The sequence below is a fragment of the Rhipicephalus sanguineus genome, chromosome 11 (assembly GCF_013339695.2).
Source record: "Rhipicephalus sanguineus isolate Rsan-2018 chromosome 11, BIME_Rsan_1.4, whole genome shotgun sequence".
NCBI classification, from domain to species: Eukaryota; Metazoa; Arthropoda; class Arachnida; order Ixodida; family Ixodidae; genus Rhipicephalus; species Rhipicephalus sanguineus.
Window position 1 is genome coordinate 56,549,287 of NC_051186.1, and position 20,675 is coordinate 56,569,961.

Consider the following 20,675-nt stretch of genomic DNA (forward strand, 5'->3'; position numbering starts at 1 on the left):
TATCGTGCAGCTATGGTCAAGCATTATTACCCCACGCAGAAAGGGAGCTGTTAGTACACCACTTCTGTCTAGCACAGAAACGAACAGTGGCAAAGAAAGGAGGAAAGAAAGAGAAAGAAAACGTTGCTGGGACGTGGGTTTTGTGACAGCTTTACGACCCTTGCTTTCAGCGTCGCTTCCTCGCGTAAAAAGAGTGCGCCATAACCAGGAATCGTATTTTCCTAATTAGGTGCAGCGCTGCCGCGCGCAAACTTAAACTTACGGAGCAGTTCGGCGCGAAAGTTTTTGGTATGCGTGTGGTATTTGAGGAAAAAGAGCGGATTCACGCGCCGCACCCTGGTGACATAGTCCTGAATTCAAGGTATCAGTCTGTGCTAGCAACCTTTGACCAGGGCTTAATGTCTCGCTTTGCCACAGAGGGAGTGTTTTTGTGTGCGGATGGTCAAAATCTGTTGTATGTATGTATGTATGTATGTATGTATGTATGTATGTATGTATGTATGTATGTATGTATGTATGTATGTATGTATGTATGTATGTATGTATGTATGTATGTCACATACACACACAAACACTGTTCGTGAGAGGGATACGGACGAGTACATGTATTGCTGGTTGTGCAGGCAAGGATGACGGGTATTCAGACGGGGGAGAAATGCTCGGGGGGTAAAGGCGGAGCCTAGTGACGTCAACTCGCGAGGAGAAGTCGCCACAAATGCCCCCCACTCACACGGACGGGGCGAACGGAGGGGGAGACCAGTGTTACCAGACTACTCCTGTGGCTTGTACCGCCCGTTTCACCAGCTGCTGACGACGATGACCCCAGCTACAGATGACCCCAACTGCAGACTGGACACCCACTGCCGCTCTCTGCAGGAGCAAGTGCAACAATGTGGCCAAACAAGAGCCAGAAATTCCGCCACATCCCCCACCGCCGAGGGATTGTTTGTCCTTTCGGGGAAAACGTCCCCGTCTCCTCCGAGGAGGCGCGGGGGGGGTCACGCCCACTCGCTAATCCGTGACGTCGCGGTCACGTGATCCGCAACCCCCCCGTCTCCCCCGAGCATTCCTCCCCCGTCTGAATACCCCTTAAAGAAACTCGCACCCCCCGCTCACCCCCCATCCGATATTATCCGCTTTTGACGACATACACGGTTGTTTATTAAATGGACCACTGTGTACAGTGGTCCCAGGGGCCGACTGGGACCGTTGCCGTTCCAGGACTTCCGTCATAATGCAATAATTTTCCATACCCCTAAAGCGTTTTTGACATTTTGGAGCGAAGTTTCTATTAAAGATGGTTCCGGAAAAACCAATTGTTACATGTCTATGTAATTAACGTGCTAAATAACTATGAGCTCTATATAGCGTTACCGTAACGTTTTTCTGGTAAAGAAATAAAAATGATGGTCATGTTCTACTTTTTGTTCACGGGATCTCGACCTACATGGTTTGATCAAGCTGCATACTGCGTTCGAAACGCCTTGCGATGCACGTTACAACGTATGTTTACAGGGTGTATTCACGGGAAGTCGCATATCTTATGCTGTTCTCTCGTCCAAAGCTTCAACTGCACTGTTTGTGATCAGTGAACTCCATGCTGTTCACCACGCTGACTCTGCGCAGCAGTATCCCCTTCAGAGGTGCGTAAGTGACGTCACACATACGACATGTTTTCGTTCCGTTGCAAATACCCACTGTGTTGCTCGAGATAAGCTAATCGAGATAACACTATAGCTGTTCACCGTGTTGACCGTACAGTAATACGGCGGCGTCGATGACGTCACAAACGCCATCACTGTTGTTGTTTTACCCAGTTGCTTGAGATAAGTGAACAGAGATACCGCGTATAATTGTTCTCCGCGCTGACTATCGGAGGCGTGGGAACAGAGGGGAAGGGGGCAGCGCCCCCCCCCCCCCCAATTATCTGCCCCATACCTTTTCTCAGTCGGACCTGTCACGCCATTATTTAATGGGCATTAATTGTTAAGACCATGCATCTTTTTAGTGATCTCGTTGTAGGTTACTACTACTTGGGGCGTAGACAATTCCCACTGCCACACGTAAAGTTGAACAGGGCTCAGGCAGTCACGCTACGTTTACTGCAAACTGGGACGTACCCCACTCCGTATTTTGTAACAAAAATTCACCCTGAAAGTGAAATTAGAAAAGAATGTGACGCATGCGGTGGCATCATTGAAATCAGACACATGCTGGCGGGCTGTCCCGCGACTCTCGCCAACCCCGAAGAAAAATGGCTTCACTGGCAGAAGATGATCTCCAGCTGTTCGTATCAGGATCAACTACGGGCTGTCCAGAGGGTTCACGATGGCGCCCTAAGGCTCGGCCTAACGGTGCCGACGTGGACGCGGCCCGCCTCGGTCTGAAAAGACCGGGCTTCAGGACTCTTAATAAAGTTTTGTGAATGAATGAATGCATCTTTTTGGCGATGATGGCCGCCGAGGACCCCTGATGTGAAGGGGGGAGGGGGAGTCGCTGCTGCGAAACATTGCACCCCCTGTTCCCCGCTCCCCTTAATGGAAACAAACGCACGCATATGCTGTCTCTGCAGAGCAACATGGCGTTCTCAACGTGAGCACGTGACGTCATATACGCCGTCTTGTAGTACGATTCACAGCTTCACCTTTTCTGCTGGACGTGATAAACGAATCGAAACAACGCGCAGCAAATGAGGCAGTGCTGACTGTGCAAGCAATATGGCGCCCTCGATGACGTCAGTTCATAACCCCTCTATAGCCTCATACGTAGAAGCTCTGCTAGACTTCGTTGTTCCCGTTCTGTGAAGACTAGAAGCTGCGCAGTTCGAACGTGCGCTGCACCCAACTACGAGGGGACGGGGCGCGCGTCTCCTTCTCGTCTCGCGCTGTCGATTGGGTCGTTGCACGGCGCCCACGGAGCGTCGCCCACATATCCGCCCACGTGCAGTGTCTGTCCGCCCACCGAAAACCAGAGGCGTGCGTCAATTGACTCATGCGCGGATTGCGTGTCGTGGTCTGTATATATGCCCGAGTGATATCTCGCGTGGGTTTAACTGACCCACGAGTAAAAGCAAGAAGGAAACAGCCTCGAAGCGAAGGAGGAAAGGAAGAAAACGCAGGAACAACGTGTCGGTGAAAATCCATAGATGTAGCTCCCGCTTTTTTACTGCTAATTCTTTTGAACGTCCTCTCATTGAAAATGTTGCCGAACCGGCTATTTGGTCGGTAAAGTTGGAAGTGTGGGCAACTGTAGTGTCACCGGCACTGATTGATTGATTGATTGATTGATTGATTGATTGATTGATTGATTGATTGATTGATTGACTGACTGACTGACTGACTGACTGACTGACTGACTGACTGACTGACTGACTGACTGACTGACTGACTGACTGACTGACTGACTGACTGACTGACTGACTGACTGACTGACTGACTGACTGACTGACTGACTGACTGACTGACTGACTGACTGACTGACTGACTGACCTGACTGACTGACTGACTGACTGACCTGACTGACTGACTGACTGACTGACTGACTGACTGACTGACTGACTGACTGACTGACTGACTGACTGACTGACTGACTGACTGACTGACTGACTGACTGACTGACTGACTGACTGACTGACTGACTGACTGACTGACTGACTGACTGACTGACTGACTGACTGACTGACTGACTGACTGACTGACTGACTGACTGACTGACTGACTGACTGACTGACTGACTGACTGACTGACTGACTGACTGACTGACTGACTGACTGACTGACTGACTGACTGACTGACTGACTGACTGACTGACTGACTGACTGACTGACTGACTGACTGACTGACTGACTGACTGATTGATTGACACAGTCGCGTGATGGGAGGCGTAAGGACAAAAGCCATTCAGTGATGGCTGGAGGAAGTCTGGAGTCCCCAAGCTGACAAAGGTGGCCAGTAAAAGCACAGCACAAGCGTTCTCTCTGCATTGCCGTACACTTTGAAGAAATCATCGCATTAAAATACGTAAATAGTTACTGCACTATAGAGAGCGCCATGCATCCATGCGTTATCACAAGTCCTCTTTTTGTGGCACTTCCCCGCAAAACATGATTGTTCAGTGATCAGTGCGGCGATAGCATAAGGTGACGCGAGAAACGGTCGGAAAATCAAGCACATATTTTCAAACGCGAGCCCAATGCCGAAAAATTAAACAGCGACAAAACGGCACGTTCTGCTCATAGTCATTTCATATCATACGCTGTAAAGTTTCCGCAGCATCAGACTATGATCATTTCTTTGAACCCTCGATGTTGAATTGTTACTGCGCGTGAAAAGCGGCTGGTTGTTTTGCTTGTCTAGCGTGATGTGGAGCGATGTTTGTACTAATAGCAAAAATTGAAATGCAAACATGTCGGACACAACTCCAGCGCATTGAGCTCTCTCCTATGGTAATATATTCTGTAAAAGTTCATTAAGTGCACTCATCATTTCAGTGCGAGCTGACTGGACGGAGCTTGAAAGTTGACGGGCTGGTACAAATTGTAACCTCTTGGATCGACTCCTGTCCAATCACCGCGCGCCCAGATAGACAGCCCACTTTGTGAACTCTTACAGAATACCACCCCTGAATCACATGCACCACCCACCAGTGGCTTACTTCAGACACCAAAACGTCTACCTGTGGCTACGCCACGCTGACAGAAACTGATTACAGAGAATTTTCAGGCTACACTGCCATGTTGTTACCCGTAACATGCATTCTCCTCGCTTATATCGTGGTCGCTTTTCTAATTATGCTGACGATGCATAATGCGAATGCAGCTACTGAGGAAGTATCACTGCACTTGCACAACATTACGAACTAATTGACAGTCACTTCTGACTCGAAAGGATCATGCACTCGCAAACGCCATTCTATGCTCGAGAGTAATGATAAATCGTCAAATGATGAAGGGCACTGGAGGCTGGACCGTAACGTTTTCGTCAAGTAGACGTGTCCTCGTCAATGCGAAGGCAAGGCCGAAACGTTGGCTTCTGCGACATTAGACAACTTTAGAATAGGGTTCGTAGCGTTAGCGTTGATTGGTTACATCCGCTCGAAATATAACGTGCTTATCCAAGAGGTTAGCGAATGACGCTCGTGCAGTGGTGACAAAGGCCAGCGCAAACTTTTGCGTACCCTGTTCAAAAGCTGCCTCTTACCTGTTCTCCTGCACATACTTCTCGTCAATACAAGCGTCCATTTAACACGGACCTTCGGTCTTGTTCAAAGTTCATTGCAGAAGCAACACAAAAATGTCGAGCCGCACCGTTCTGGGTCTGACTAAGGCACGGCACTGCTGTGAATTTGGATGTATTGGATCAAGCCTCGGGTTTGTGAAGGTCACTGTATTCTCACTGAAATGCACAATGTCATTCGTAAGAGCCTCGGGCGATACCACGTGGATATGTTCCGAGTATCAGAGTTCTGTGAAAACGATAAGATAGCAGATTGGCCGCCATGGTGGCGCAGTGGTCACGGTGCTCGGCTGCTGACCAGAAAGACGCGGGTTCGATTCCGGCCGCGGCGATCTCATTCTCAGTAGAGGCGAAAATGCTAAAGGTCCGCGTACTGTGCGATGTAAGTGCACGTTAAAGAACCTCCGGTGGTCGAAATTATCCGTAGACATACACTCTGACAGCCTGAGCCGCTTTGGGGCGTTAAACCCCCATAGAACAACCAACGCAGATTCCAGCTTGAAAAATTGGCCGCGCATCTGGCGCATCTGCGTGCTTCGCTGAAAATGTCGTCGAAAGACGATTGTGTTGTACTGGCGTACTTCACGAGTCCTCCTCCTCTATGTTGAACCGCCGCATCTGGCCTAGAGGGTGTTGATCTGGCTCATAGCGCCGCATTTTCAGCGCAGCCTAAGGAACATTAGGGTCTTCAGAATTACTTATCCATGTATTTTCTAGTAAAGGAACACACCACCAAATACTTATGTATTGATGTTGCGCCTCAGATATGCGTAATATTCGCTTTTTGATCGACAATGTTCACAAGTATGAACGGCCATACCAGTTTAAGATGGCTGGGCGTTCAGAAAGTGGTTAAACTTTGGCCGGGTGTCTGAATCGGGTGACAGACAGACAAACGGAAAGACAGACAGGCAATGGCCTTCGTGCGTTTCACCGTGCATCTTCACCTTCTACAGCGGAGCTATAAGTGGCACACCCAGGCACACCTGCCTGGTTTTGTGGCGTCCGTCCGCGTTCCTCCAAGAACACAAAAAAATCTACGTAACACCCTCCGAGAGAGTGATTACATCATCATGGCGTCACAGATATAAAAAAATTGTAACGCGATCATGACGTCATATGAAGAGGTCACCAAGTGACATAGTGGATAGCTCAAGGGTGGGTTGATCCTGGAGGATGTGCAACACCAAGTGAGGAAAACTTCAGCGGAGCGGTACGCGTTCCGTACTTGTTTCGCCACGTCAGTCGAGTCTAGGCGCTGCGCTGGCGCGGTCGTGCGTTGCAAGTACGGGCCGACCGCGCATTCTTAGGACGCCCGAGGAGTAGCGCGCTCATAATGCCGACGAGAGCAGAGACGGGAGTGCGCCCGTCAGCTCCGCTGGTCACCCAACTTCACAGAGTGTAATCGTGTAATGGCTCCAATTTTGCTCATCACCTCTACCGCACCTTTTCTCGTGTAGCTTCAAAATCGGTCTATTCAATTTATTTCCAGGGAAAATGTATGAGGGTCCGCAAAAATAGCGGAAATTACAGCACTTGACTAAGGCTCGGGCTTACTGTACAAGGCAAACTGCAACTAGGCCGTTGTCAGACCTGAAGCAGTTTCCTGTAGGCCAACATTTGGCCCTTTCGTATACTTTCCACTTGGGCCAGATATGCGGTCAAATACGCTGGAGGGCAAGTTTGTGCGTGTGTGTTTTGAGCCAGCGTTTAATCATAGAGAACTATTTTCTCTCTCTGTGGTTTAATTCCGTCGGTCGAACGTCTAACAGTTTGTTTCTGTACCTTATGCTGTACACGAAAGTTCAGCCTCTAGTGTTTTTTAATAGCAAAGCTGTTTGAGCCAGCCGCGAAAACTTCGGTGTGTACAAAAAGTTATCGTCATCATGGACGGGTATGTGCCACAGAAATTGGGCAAATCCCACTACTCACCGCTGGTCCACTAAAAATGAAGAAGGCAACAGACTGGCGGCAAACACCAATTAAGATTTCTAGACAGACACAACCAGTAATTGAGAAGAACGTTAATAAGCCGTCGGGATTAACCCAGTGATGAACACCGTGAACGGACGTTCCAGCTTCGCTGAAGCATCTGTTCGGAGCGGGAAAGGCAACTGCGGCTGCGAGAAGACCCCGAAGCGATGGAAGCACTACGCGGACTACGACGTGCCCGTAGATCTATGGGAGGTGCGAGCACTCGGTTTCAGCACGAGTTTCTGTCTCTGGGGTGCTATAGCGGAACGATTCTATTCTTTATTCCAATGCTTTTCGTTCTTTTCGCGCTTGGCCATTGGTCAGAACGACGGTCCGTCCGCGTTATCAACGCGATCAGCCAGCCGCGAGTGGTGGATGATAAGAATAGCATAGAATATGGCATGGAATCGGGAATAGCGTCGTTCCGCGATTGCACCCCTGGAGTTTGGACATCCGTGTCGTGTCTGTGACTGTGGTTTAACTCGAACCTCTCTGCGCTGAGGAGCAACCTGGAAACAACCTAGCATCACCTAGCTAAAGCCTAGCAACAACCTGGAAAACACCAGATTAGACTTCAGAATCGTCCAGCTATGCTGTTTCAAGCGCTTGCGCGACTTATTGCAAGCTTCACCGTTTTTTTTTTTTTTTCCTTTTGCAATAAGTAGCTAACGACCCACTTATCATGACTGGAAACCTCGTTTGGTCGAGCGCGCGATTTAATTATTAAGGTGAAAGCCAACACGAGTGACGCAAAAAAAAGTCATCACGTGATGACACCGCCATATGACGCCATCGTGAGGTCACAGATAGCCAAAGTTCGTGAAGTCATCACATGACATGGTCGCTTGTTCAAAGGTGGGCTGATCACGGAGGCAGTGCAAAACCAGGTGAACCAGGGGCGTAGCCAAGGGGGGGGGGTTGGGGGGTTCAACCCCCCCCCCCCCCGAAATTTTTCAGTTTTGCTTGCGTATATAGGCACGCACACATACATACACACGCACGAACATACATAAAGTATGGTTGAACCCCCCCCGAAAAAAATTTCTGGCTACGCCCCTGAGGTGAACATCTGAAAGCTTGCAATGCCTCCGATCCTGGAGGCTGTGCGAAACCACGTTAGGTGCAGAAAGTGGCCTTTCGGAAGGTGGTGAGGGAGTATCAATACATCGGCTGAGAAGGGAAAAAAAAAGGAGATGGCTTTCGTCTTCGATTCATCTTAGGTGAATGCATAAGGGACCCTGCTAGTTTTTTTTATATATATAAATTATATTGCGCGACACAGTTTCACTTCCGTGCTAATAAAGTCACTGGAACGGGAAAAGTACCGCGTTCCTTTTCTCTTCGCCGCCGTACCCTTTCGGCGGCTTCGCCACACAAATGGTCCAGCTCGCTCGCCTCGCTAGTGTCTCCCGGCCACAGACGCACGGCGCTTTGGAAGGCGATTGTTTTTATAGGCTCAGGAAAGCGTGCAGAAATATTACGACATCCCGTATCGTTTTGAGACTTCATCGAAAGCCTATCGAGGCATCGAAGAATGCCCGGGTGCTGCGCTTTTGGGTGCAGCAACCGGCGGGAAATGGGCAAAGCCCTCTTTGCCATTTCCAGCGGGAAAAAGGATGCCAAGCGACGAGCTGTGTGGCTGCACAGAGTAAAGGCCGAGACAGACGGTACGATTTTCCGTGCGATGCGGCGTCCGACACGGCGGTGGGGGAGAGGGAATGGTGGCTGTCCGATGCTATGAAAGGTCACCATTCCGGTTTTCCCACCGCCGTGTCGGACGCCGCATCGCATGGAAAATCGTACCGTCTGTCTCGGCCTTAAGGCGGGAAAAATTTGTTCCCGCGACTGATACCCGCCTTTGTGAGGTAAGCGCTTCATTGAGAATTCGCGAATGTTGTTTCGGGGAATGTTTGCGCCTACCCTGCACTAGTGCAGCTTGTTTCGCGTGGTTGTCGCAGGAGGCTCATGCACAATAACATTGCCGGGCGGCACTTTATTATGTTTGGCGCAAAAGTGACGCCTTTGGGCTCACATATAATGATCAGGGCGCCATGAAAACTGACTGCTACAGATTGGTACTGCCTGACGTGACTGTATGACGAACACAAATAACAGGTGGTAGCATGAAAATAATGGCCGATGCTCTGGCGGCCGGTTCGCTTGCTTGAAATGTACCAAAATCGGTATTGCGTGGCGTGACTGTATGACGAACATAAATACCCTGCGGTAACATGAAAATATCGGTACGCATGTCATGTAAGATCTAGTTCACTATACATTGCATGTTTGACATGCATGCATGTTGAATCACAACGCGAATGAAAAGTACGTATATTCTAGTATATACAACGCATGTCCTGTAATTTATGTTCGTCACGCACTCATGTCATGCCATACCAAATGTACTATACATCCAGTTAACAAAACGGCCGGAAGCGCGCCAAGACAGTGTAATGCAAATCATGCCGCAAATGCCATGCATGCTATTATTTCCATGCTACCACCTGTCATTCATGTTCGTCATACAGTCAGGGCGCGCAGTACCAATCTTCGTATATATCAAGCTAACGAAATGGCCGCGAGAATACCAAGAGCGTGCCATCAAAGTCATGCCATACATGACACACAAGTCATGATTTTCACGTTACCACTTGTCATTCGCGTTCGTCATACAGTCACCTCACGCTATACCAACTTGGGTGCATTTCAAGCTAGCGAACCGCCCGCCATCGCAGCATGAGCGCGGCAAGTAAGTCATGCCGTACATGACATGGAAGTCATGATTTTCATGTTACCACCTATCACTAATGTTCGTCATACAGAAATAGCTCGTCATAAAAGTTTTGGTATATATGCATTTCATTAAACGACCGCGAGCACCCCGAGACCGTGTCATGTAAATCATATTTTACATGGCATGTCTGTCATGATTTGCACGTTATAACCAGTCACTTATGACCGTCATACACTCTTGTCACGCCATACCAATTTTGTTGTGTATCAAGATCGAAGCGGCCGCGAGTGCACCATGAGCGTGGCATGTAACTCATGCCGTACATGGCATGCATGTCATTATTTTCATGTTATCACCTGTAATTTATATTCGTCATACAGTCATGTTATGCCATACCAAATTTGGTGTACATCCCATTAACGAAGCGGAGCACAAAGTCGGGGGCGGATAGATAGATAGATAGATAGATAGATAGATAGATAGATAGATAGATAGATAGATAGATAGATAGATAGATAGATAGATAGATAGATAGATAGATAGATAGATAGATAGATAGATAGATAGATAGATAGATAGATAGATAGATAGATAGATAGATAGAAAGTCGCAGAAATTCGCTAAGAAATGCTTCGCCTTTAATAAATGCAGACAGCCGAGCTCGTAAACGCCGCGCAGTTCGCATTTCTTTATCGCGTTAGTACGCGTGCGTGCGCATGTAGGCAAGTGAAAACTGCCGCTATTTCTTTCCTAATCAGTCAGAGAACAACGGTATGCTTCATTGGGGGCTGCAAAAGCGCACACAATGCGTACAACATGCGTCACTCCACGTGAAATCAACACCGCACTGCCGCCGCTACGGCCGCGCTGGACCAAATATGGCGGCGCGCAGGACGGTCGCGGTACTTTTCCCGTTCCAGTGATTTTACGTGCTAAAAGTTCGACGCGCCCTCTAGGCATCACACATATTTTTTTTTTCCATAATATACCGCCTCAATAACTACCATACTATTATTGACATATACTACCACTATTTTTTAGCGTGATAGCAGCTGGTCTAAAAATCATCGGGTACACTTGAGATGAAATTACACTTCTGTAAAGTGTCGCACCAGCTAGTTTTCATTCTTAAGCGCCATTACTTTCCACTGATGTAAATACCAGGCATACTGGGAAAGAGAGTTTGTCGTTTTTGACTAAACTAGATTCTTTGGCTGAGTACTAACATCAGAATATCCATTTAAATTTGTCGGGAAGTTCAAGTTTTCTATCCAAAACCGGTGACACATGCCTCTGTGAAAAAAGTTGGCTAACTTCAAGCACTCTGAATCAACACCCCCTTCACACTGCTGCTTTAATATTCTTTGGTTGAGTTCCGCACGTATTTCCGTCGCGGAGTCCATTGAAAAGCAATCAGCACTCTTTGTCGTCTCCAGTTCAAGTGCGGGTCACTTTAAGGGCCCAGGCTGTCGTCTCATGTCGTCGCTTGATGCCCCGCTCAAAGTTCCAAAATGGGTCAAAAGAGGGCGCTACTAATCAAGCCAGTACCAAAATAGGTCATAAGAGGGGAAGGGAAAGGGGGAAAGAGGGTGAGGGGAGTGGAGAGGGGGAGTGCGGAGGAGGTATGCGGAGAGCATTTGCGCATGCGCAGTAAGGGTGGTCACGCCGCACACCACCACCACCGGATTGAACTCCGCTAAGTTCATTCCTCCTCCTCCTTTCCCGCCATGGACGCCGAGCAGGCAGCACGTTTGGAACGCCAGCGCACGCTTGCCCGTGAAAGCGCGCCGGTTAAGCTGTTTTCACGGTGTGGAACTGGCTGGGCTTTTTTTAAGGCGAAAGCCTTAGGAAACTCCGGTGATTTTTCGATATTCACCGATTTCAATTAAACTTTCAGCATATGTTCTCTTCGGTACCCTGATGATATGTGCCAAATTATACAACCGTAAGTCATTTAGTTCTTTAGAAAACGAATTTTAAAATTGGTAGCCAATTCTGGAATCACGCCTCTAAGTGCGGGCCACCCTGTGTACGTGACGCATCGTTTCTACCCCTTCTTGTGCGAGGCGGTAAATGCAGGAGAACGATCCTCAGGTCACGTGGGCATAAAGTCACGTGATCAAAGCGATAGCTCATCTAGGTACATCTTCACCTAGGACCAGAGAGTGTGTCTAGGGACGGTTTAGGTACAACCACCGAACACGCGGAACACGTAGTACAATCGCGTGGTGCGTGATGGGTGTGTGTGAGAGGCATGAACGGGGTGGGCGTGTGTCCACAGCTTCCGAGCTAGTAAAGTTGCGTTAATTCGTTACCACTTAAAACGCGGCAGCCGTTTCAAGCACGTCTTCATTAGCACTGAAACCGACTCTTGGGAAAAGAAATACAGGCAAGTGAGGTGTGAAAACGCAATGTGAAGTGCTAAATGTTGAGAAAGCTCCTATAAACCAAGTGTACTGGCAACAGCTAGGTTGAGGCATTTTCATTGGTGTCATGTGTGCTGACTCTACGTAGTTTCCGTGAATGGTTTGAGAAGTGTTTTGCGTTTTTTTTCCCTTCATGTATTGCATGAAGCTGCACACATTTTAAGTGTCCCGTAGAAATGCCTGTACGCAAGAAGAGTAGCTTGGGCTTGTTCGTGTACATACATAACGCAAGCGGAATAGCTCACACCGAGGCAGGGACGGTGTAAGCAAGTCGACACGAGAGCATGTGTTGTCTTGCTTGCTCCGTCGCTGTCTCAGTATGTGCTATTCCGCTTGCTCGTGCTAGGTCTAAGAAGTGCTAGCGCGCGCCCCGGCGCTTTCGCTGCCGTCCATCGAGAGCGTCCGACAGGAGAAAAGAATCGCTCTCCGCTAACTCGGGAGACGGGAACGCGAGGCTCACTTGTTGCGGGATCGGCAGGAACTGTAGGTAAACTGGGAAAACTTGGCATCGCCTCATAGCAGGGGCGTAGCCAAGGGGGGGGGGGGGGGTTCAAACCCCCCCGAAATTTTTCAGTTTTGCTTGCGTATATATACACGCGCACACACAAACGCACGCACGAACATACATAAAGTATGGTTGAACCCCCCCCGAAAAAAATTTCTGGCTACGCCCCTGCCTCATAGGGAATAATCGAGCTCTTGATTTCTCTCGTGGTTGACGCTGCACCGTCTCTAGAATTCCCCAGAAAGCGATGTTATACGGAGCGGTGACGTCTGCATCGAACTAGCCAATGAGAGCGAGGATCACCCTCCTGGAGTTACCGCTTCGCCCTTCTTGTACCCCGCCTCGCCCAGCAGACGGACGCTGCGCGCGCTTTCTTCTTCAAGGCGATGACGATGCTAGCACAGTTGTTGCTTTTTTTTGCTAGCTGCATATAGACCAGAATTTCCAGCGCTCGAAGGGGGCCGCCATGTTTGGCCGACCGAGGCGCCGCGGTGCGAGCATTTGCTTGGGGGCTGCTGAAACGCGCTGGCGTACAGCGCGGTGCACCACGTTTGTGGCTCTCAGTAGCGGGCGATGGCAGATTCGCGAGCGCTGCAGCCGCTCAGTCTTCTCTGAATGTCGGAACGTGCATCTTCTTTCATGCGACAACATTTTCGAACAGTGGAATTGTGCCAGGGAGCTTGCCAAACATCGCGAGAACGTTCAGCAACATCGTCAGGAAAGTTTGAATAGTTGCAACGCCGTGCAGTTGTCCACTCTCTTTTTTTTTAGAACTGTATCATATCAAGAAACGTTTTCAACTTACACACTTGCGTATTATAACGGCCAGATGAAGCCTAGTAAGCTGTATCTTCTTTTTTTTTTCTGAAAGGCAGCAGCGACAGATATTTTCGTGCCGCGCTACCGTCCGACTTTGTGCTGCACGATGGCTGTTTTGTGCTCTCTCGCAAAGTGCAACGGGATGAATTTAATTAGGCGATTATTTCAGTTTTTAACGCAGAACGCTGTAGCGGAGATTACGTGCGGCTTCTTTAATTACTGCGAAAGGATGGCCTGGCGCAGTGTCCGAAGCTCTTGTAGCAAATCTAAGCGCAGCGCGCATGCCGGCCCCCAACCTCTGTGTTCTTAAAGAGCAGTCTGCAAGAACACCCCGTCGCACAGGTGCTTTGAATCACTATCAAAACAGACGAAGATTACGTTTGAGTCCGATTTTGATTGAGTTCGATCCTGACCAAGCGGCGCACACGCGTGCGCTTTCTGTCGCGACGTGCCTCGTTCAGGATATACTTAAGACAAGATCCCTGTCACACGGGCACTTTCGATCACAATTGAGCCGGATCAGGATTTATCGCCTCGACCTTCCTTTGCTGTCACAGTAAAAATTTGTTGTTATGAAACCACAGGTCGACATGCCTCGCGGCTGTGAGGTTCAAAATACATATGTTCTATAGACACGAAGTTGTAAAAAGTGAAACAGTTCGTTACATCGAGGTTTACCTGGGCCTTTTTGAACAAATTTACAACCAATGTGGCCGCATTTTGATTTCAGAAGCAAGATTAAACAACCGCTTGTTAAAATTTCTGTGCATGTTAATAACTGAAGCTTGTTTCCTCTCGGCAGCTGCGGTGGCGCCTGTAAGTCTTCAGGCAAAATTAAGAGACATTTGTTAATTGGCTTCGCAGTGTGAGAAAATATTTGATGAATACTGTCTTTCTCATTTCAAGATTCGTCGTTGTCGTTCTAGTATTTCAGTTTAATATTTTGTTTTCATCCAGCAGGTGGTCCTGTTTTAACCCATACACTTGCAGTGCAGCCGTTTGAATAGGTAGAAAATATGGCCTCCTGAGCAAACGCACCAGCTCACTTATTACTTATCGAAATCAAGGGCCTTGCAAACGTCTAGAATACACGCTGCACAAACACAAGCCGCTCGTGTTCCCGTGAACGTCGCAGGTCTGTTGCATCAGCCGCTTCCTTTTTCTCTCGTTGTTCGGGCACCCAACGACGGCGCAGTGCCACCCGGATGAATGTTTATACATTGCACTGCCGTTCTTAGTACGCGGCAAACAAGCAACTAAGACTGCAACATTCTAACAGCTCTGAAAGCACTGACACAAGCGAACCCGCGACGCAAGCGCGGCTATCACCTGCCGCCATCAGCAGCCCCCGCCGTCGTCTGCACCACCAGGCGGCGCCTGGTGTCGAGAGTAGCGGCGCGGCTGACACTCGCGCTACGAGGCTAAGAAAAATCTGGTCTATAGCATGTGGTAAAAAAACGACGGGTGGAGGCAGGTGTTGCGCTTAACCCCTTCAGACACGCATTATGATTCATTGTCTGCAAATGCGTCAAATTCGCATGGCATGATTCGAAGACACTCACTATTACATTCCAGGAAAGAAAACGAACGAATGTGTTGCTTTGTGTGAGTTTGAGTAACTGATGTTAATTCGCGTGTGACTAATTATCTAATTATTCTGCCATCAGTCAGCGTCAATACTTGCATAACAAGAATCAACTATTAGGCCCGAGAAGCATGCACATCTTCTTTTTTGGTTCTATTCGTTTCGAGCGAGGAAAAAAAATACTATTGACATTGGTCCTGGAACGCGGCACGTCGAACGATCGTCTAATAGGGCAGTGTCTCAAGCAAAGTGATCCTCTGCAGCAATACGCAGGACAATGAAGTTAAATGACCGCTAGTTATCAAATCAGCAAGCGTGCACGAATGTGCACACTCAGTTTCAGGACATTTGAAGAAACACGCGGCGTGGGACGTGCCTCTGAAGTTCACGTCCCCAAACGAGGACGCCGTGTCGCAAAGGGTTAAGGTTGCAAGGCTGTTGCGCTGAAGGTCGCTGAAGGTTGACGCCGCATGACGACATCATCACATGACATCGTCGCGTGGTCTATGTTGGGCCGTTCACGGAGTCAGTGCATGCAGTGCAGTGCATCTGTACATAAAAACACATACATACGAACACATACACGAGCATACATAAAGGGGGTTAACACCCCCCCCCCCCCCCCACTTCGAAAATATTCCTGGCCACGCTGCTGACAGGCACGTTTGATCTCCGCTCACGTAACTCTAAAAAAACACTGGTGTAAGAGAATACGGCCGCTCTAACGAGAGAAGCGGATTTCGCACAGTCTCTTCGCGTTGAGAGTGCAGCACGTTGAAGGGTATGCGTACCTTCCGCTGATGCGTGCCGAGATAGTGCGCGCGCCAGCGATCGCGACCGCGCCCTTAGAATCAACGTTCACAGTTGCTGCTCGAGCGAAACCCCCTCACCCCCGCCTCCCTTCATGCTCTTTCAAGACGGGCGGCGCGTTTCCTCTTTGCTTGAGTAGCATTCGATGGCATGGCAGGCAGGCCTTGCACGCGGGTGATGTTATTGATGTTATCGCATGCGCCCTCCGAGCGACGGAAATGCGCCGGCTCGTTTGATCTCAGCTTCAGCCGCGTTCGTCTTCCCCGCTCGTGCGATTTTACCCGCGGGTAAAACATACGATGCGCGGGGGATGTTATCCATTTGGACTTTATACGTAACATGACGGCGACGCCAACGGCAAAAACCCGTCGAGTGTGTCCGTATAATTGCTATCGCAATAAAACGTTATGTTTGTCTTCTCTTGTGTCAGTGTTGGCCCGCCTAGCTTTTTTTTTTTTTCTACGATGAGCATTTAGCAACAGTTTCAGCTCTTCGTCGTTCAAAATGAAAGCGGCATACATAGCAGTACGAACGAGTACGAATTCACCATGAAACTTGTCTCTACGCTAGAGCGGGAGTTCGTTTACAAAAAAGAAGAAGAAGAACGAGACAGGAAAAGAGGATAACAGTACCGCCACTCCATAGCTACGTGAAAAGAATTCACTCCCCGCTTGTCGTTTTCAACCGTACTCAGTGATTACAGCTAGGGCGCACTGCGAAGTGGCGCGCGTGATATACAAACGATGTACAAATAACGACACATACAGATGACATACAAAAAGAGCGGCGCCTTCGGTCGAGTTCCTATTTCTCTTATATGTATAGTTTCACGCGTTCTCATAGTGGCCGGCGTCGGCCTCAATCCAGTTTCTACGCCTACCGCAGCACGGCTCATTGTGTTCGGGCATTTCGTCCGCAATATAGACGAAGTCCCTCTTCTCACATTCTTTTCTTTTATTTTTCTTGTTCGTGCTCCATTCAACGAGATTCGAAGCTATGTGAAAACGAAGTAAGCACACTGGAACGCGACAATAAACGCGAGACGACGAACATCTTGAACTCGCTCCCCAGAAGACGGAAATGACGTGCACACTCTTTCGAACTCGTGCTATAGTTCCCCCGTGAGAGATTCTCGTTTTTCGTTCGGATTCGCCGTATTGTGATGTTTTGCTTTACTCGAACGCACGAACGTTTGACGTGCTTTCGAAAACAGTGCCTTCTTCGAGCTCTTCCGCCCGCATTCTGTGACTGGGTGCGACGTGCGATTTCTGACCGAATATTTGTGGGCCGATCTCGGAGGCAGTGCAGTCAAACAGAGAACACTTAACCTCGTTACGTGACTTATTTAAACTACCGTGTTTGCTTGGGTACTCTCAGCACTCCTCAGCACCGGCTAATATTGGCTAGACTATGGCTAATGTCGGTCGTAGTGTTGGCTAAATGATGGCAAATGTTGGCTATGGTGCTGGCTAATACGATCGTAGCCTTGGCTAGGAGTGGCGCTGGCTAGCACTCCCAGGATTACACCGACAGAAACAACCAATAAAATGACTGATAAGAAAAAGAAGCTGGCTTTCGCCTTCGTGTCGTCTTAGGCGAATGCATAAGAGGCCGTGCGAATCTTTTCTTATAAAGTTTTGTGTGTCTATTTTCGTTGTTCTTGGGTTTCGCCCGTGGCGCATACCCCCATACCAAGGGCCGTGTTTTGCGGGCATGTGCCACGTGTGGCTGGGGAAAAGGGTTTCGCCACGTACGCGACAGGCATATTGTGTTATTCATGTCGTGACCTTTCAAATCGTGTTGCTCGTGTACTCATTTCCTACTATGCCAATTTTGGTATGCACCAAGAGGATGACCAGGAGAGCACCCAGACCAGGCGGATAGATAGATAGATAGATAGATAGATAGATAGATAGATAGATAGATAGATAGATAGATAGATAGATAGATAGATAGATAGATAGATAGATAGATAGATAGATAGATAGATAGATAGATAGATAGATAGATAGATAGATAGATAGATAGATAGATAGATAGATAGATAGATAGATAGATAGATAGATAGATAGATAGACAGACAGACAGACAGACAGATAGATAGACAGATAGATAGATAGATAGATAGATAGATAGATAGATAGATAGATAGATAGATAGATAGATAGATAGATAGATAGATAGATAGATAGATAGATAGATAGATAGATAGATAGATAGATAGATAGATAGATAGAAAAGACCGAATTATTCAGAGCTTATCTTATCCAAGCCTTCTCATGATTTGTCCTGCGGTCTGCCGCGCTGTCTCTTTCCTACCGTTTCTTTTTTTTTTTTCATTCCCGCCACAGAGGACAGCGACTTCATATGCGCCCATTGCATCATGGCGGGACGCTCTTCCATCTTTCCGCTCAGACACGCATCGGAAGGACTTCCCTCGGGCCACTTCCATCTCTCTTTATTCCCATTATTCTTCGCGTCAAGCTCTCAGTGTCGCTAAACTGAATCCCCTTATAATGGCCTCCCATGATGCGAGAGACCCTTGTATGTCTCCCACACTACCCCTTTGGGCTTTTTTTTTTTGTGTGTGTGTGTGTGACGTTCTCATCCTATACCCGACGTGTCGGAAAACTTCGTCGGGACTCCGCTCGAAGATCACTCGCTGTGTAATGTCTTTCATGACGGCGGACGAGAGTCGTGGCATCATCGCCTTTTAAGAGGGACACTTGTTCCCCCATTCGGCTGCTTCCGCTCGCTCTGTTCCCTTTATATTTGTTCTCTATCTTCTTATTCTTTTTGAAACCTTTCTTTCCCACTTTTATCATCTCACTTTGTCTCTGTGCGGGGTGCGCACTTCGAGAGAGTTGTTTGACTTGCATGGAGACAGCACCGGTATCCGTGCGCCGGCTATATATACATCATTCCTACCTAATTTTGCGTGCAAAAAAAAAAAAAAAAGATCGAGAAAGAAGAGAAAGACGTCTTAGCGAACAGACTTGAACTGACGTAATCTCTCGTCAAACAAATTGTCCGTTAAACGAATAAGCGTGTCCGTCACACTCACGAGTGTCCTGTCGTAGATTCCTGTTTTATTTATTTTCTCCTTCCTTTCTCCCCCCCCCCCCCTTTTATCCGTGATCTCGGTTATTACTGTTTGATGGGAAGTAAGTATTTTTTGAGTTATCGCAACTCGGATCCCTTCCTTGCCGGTCGTTACTTCAACCAGCTTTCGGGACGACCCTCGCAGGGCATAATCATCATGTTAATTTTCCTAGAAGTGACTCTCACCCCTCCCTTCTTTTTTCTTAGAAAAAAGAAGTGAAGAAGAAGAAGAAGAGAAAAAGAAGTTGATATTGAATAGGAAGAAGTAGAAGTGAGAAGTGGGAAGAAGTATAAGTGAAGCGGAAGAAGCGAAGAAAAGAAATAGCTATAAGCGAAAGAGCAGAGAGCAGAAGTGAGAAATGGAAGAAGTGAAGAAGAAGAAGAAGTCGGAGTGAGAAGTGAGGAATAGAGAGAAGAAAACGAAGTCAGGAGGAAGGAGGGAGAATTGAAGAATAGGAATAAGCAGGGATAGTGAGTGGTGTAAAGTTAGAAGAATTGAGAAAAATATGAAATTGAAGAAATGAACAGAGAAGAACAGGAAGAAGCAGGAAAATTGAGAAGTGAGAAATGGGAAGAAGTGATGAACGAGTGGACTTAAGGAGTGGAGTGATGAAGGATTGAAGAAGAAGAGGGGGAGGAGTGAGGAATGGGACGAAGTGAGGCAAAATGAAGTGAAAGCTGAAGAATAAAAATAGCTGGAGGAGGGGTAGGAGGATAGTCAGGAATATGAAGGAGGAGCGTTGAGAAGTGAGGAATTCTAAGAAGAGAGAAGGTGATGAAGTAGGGACGAGTGAAGAATAGGAAGGGTGAGGAGAGGAGTGAGGAAGAGTAAGATGAAGTGAAGCGAGAATGAAGAAGTGTAAAGTGAGGGATAGGAAGGAGTGATGTGGAAGTGGGGTGGAGGAGAGTGAAAAGTTAGTAATAGGAATAGGTGAAGAGAAATTGAAGTGCGATGTGAACACTATGAAGAAGCGATGAAGAAGAGGAAGAATAAGGAGGAGTGAAAAAGTGAGGAAGGGAAGCAGTGAGGAAGAGGAGTGCACAAGCAAGAATGAGAATTGAAGGATGGGAAGAAGTTGAAAGAGTCAGAAGAAGAAGAAGAAGAAGAAGAAGAAGAAGAAGAAGAAGAAGAAGAAGAAGAAGAAGAAGAAGAAGAAGAAGAAGAAGAGGTCTATAGCTGTGCCCACCCAGGATTAATTCGCGGATCGTGGGGCGAGTCGTGGTGTCTCAACTGGAGTCGTCGTCGCCGTACCGTTGTCATCTTTTTACTCGTCGTCCCGCCAGCAACGCCGGTGTGCCACACGACGACGTCCTCCGAGTCTCCTTGCGGTATAATTTCCTTCTTTCGACGACAGTTCTGGCAATAATGGCTCCTCCTACAGCCATCGAAGAGCCGAGTGCCGCGCTTTCGCCACTTCCTCGACGTTGTCTTTCTCTCTTTCTCGTCGGTCGTCTGCTTGCTTGCTGCGCGTGTACCAGGCGTCGC

At 48.1% G+C, this 20,675-nt stretch overlaps 1 protein-coding gene across 1 annotated transcript in view; it reads right to left on the reverse strand.

Moving 5' to 3' along the window:
• The window catches only part of LOC119373575 (uncharacterized), a 36,136-nt gene extending 15,756 nt beyond the window's left edge, over nt 1–20,380 (reverse strand). The window contains exon 1 of the mRNA XM_037643637.2: nt 20,377–20,380. The gene's annotated coding sequence lies outside the window, so the exon portion shown is untranslated. The remainder of the gene's footprint in view (nt 1–20,376) is intronic.
• Between the last annotated feature and the right edge of the window lie 295 nt (nt 20,381–20,675).